Raw genomic sequence first — 1,552 nt, 5'->3', positions numbered from 1 at the left:
TTAAAGAGTTCTTTAATTTACAAAAATTCATTTGAATATCACAATATCCTATATCAGTAGGCTGCATTGGTGTAAAGAAAAAAAAATAAATGATCTTTTACATGGTCTTAGAGTCAGTCAGACCTGAGTTTGACTTCCTTCTCAGCTATCTGTAAGTTATGGGATCTTGGGATAATTCTTTAATCTCTCTAAGCCTCAGTTTTCTCATATTAAGGCTAAAAATTAGTCTTACAGAATTGTTGGGAGGAAAGAGTGACATGTGAGTATAAAGACATGTGATACATATTTGACACTGAACATAAGTGAAGACACCTCTCCCCATCACACTGCCTAGGAAGTAGAGCCTTAGACGGGCTAAAAGATTGTCCAAGGCCACATGGCTGGCAAAGGATTGCAAACAGTAACAAAACCAGGAGTGGAATCAAAGCGTATGCACATACCTGTTCCCTTGTGCTTTAACTCTGGGCTGAGACTGCACATTCCTGCAGGAAGCTGGAAATTCCTCACCTTTGCTATCATCCTGCTACCATGCAAACTCCATAACCTAAGATACCACTGCAGCCTGCTGCTTCCTGGTGTGATGATGAATCTGAGGTTCTCAGAGGTAAAGAGACTCGTCCAAGGTCAAACAGCTATTTAGGAGCCATGTCTACCTTATTGCCCTAGCTCTTGCCTCGTGTGCCTGAGACACTGTGGTTGAATCTGGATGGACCCTGGGTGGAGGAGAGAGCTGCAGCTGCGGGAACAGCAGCACTAAGCCTAGCTCCAGAGCATCACACAGAAAGACAGCAACTTGGTATCTCTTGGCAAGCCAGCCTCAGAACACTATGATAAGAAGGAGGAGGAGGGTAATTAAGACGAGGAGAGTGAAGACTCAGAGGGCAATGAGGTCATCCAGGATATGGACGAGATGAATGATTACAGTGAGTAGCCTGATGATGGAGAGTCACTGAGGTGGACCTGGAAGACAACAGACAGGATCAGGACCAGTGGATAATCGAGGTAGACAGGGCAGGGTAGCCCCAGGGAGATTCCATGCCAGCCAACGTGCTCCACACCCCATGCAGAACCAGCTGCTGGTTGTTTAGGAAAAACAAAAATGAAACACAGCAAGAAAGACTTCTGCTCACCTGTTCTACTCATGAGGAAATGTCACACTCAAGCCATCTCCGATTAAGAAAATACAGATAATAAAGTTGTAGGTAATTTATTAAATTACAGAGATTTATCTGTTTCTCATGAGTGAATATCTAGTTAACATAAATTGGTTAAAATCATACATCCAGTAATTGAAATTGTTACCCATGAAGTGGAACTAGGGAGAAATAGATACTGACCTGTAATGCATTCCACTTCATCCCAACACATTCTTTCTGCCAACTGCACTCTCTCTTCTTCCCATACTAAGATTTGTACAACTTAAGTTGGAAAAAAGTAAGAAGTGTGTTTAGTGAAAAAAAATAAACCCTTATATGCATTCAACCACGATGCTCCAGTATAAGGAGCCTGGAAACCCTTTGGATGATTGGCTATTTATGATCTCATGGAAAGT

The 1,552-nt window shown here is 42.3% G+C and overlaps 1 pseudogene; it reads left to right on the top strand.

Annotated features, from left to right (window-relative positions):
• Positions 1 to 645: 645 nt before the first annotated feature.
• LOC137224265 (anaphase-promoting complex subunit 15 pseudogene) lies at positions 646 to 1,020 on the top strand (annotated as a pseudogene).
• Positions 1,021 to 1,552: the final 532 nt, after the last annotated feature.

This window comes from Pseudorca crassidens, chromosome 5 (genome assembly GCF_039906515.1).
Source record: "Pseudorca crassidens isolate mPseCra1 chromosome 5, mPseCra1.hap1, whole genome shotgun sequence".
NCBI lineage: Eukaryota > Metazoa > Chordata > Mammalia > Artiodactyla > Delphinidae > Pseudorca > Pseudorca crassidens.
The sequence above is the reverse complement of the archived record's forward strand: the minus strand, read 5'-3'. Positions and strand labels throughout refer to the sequence as shown.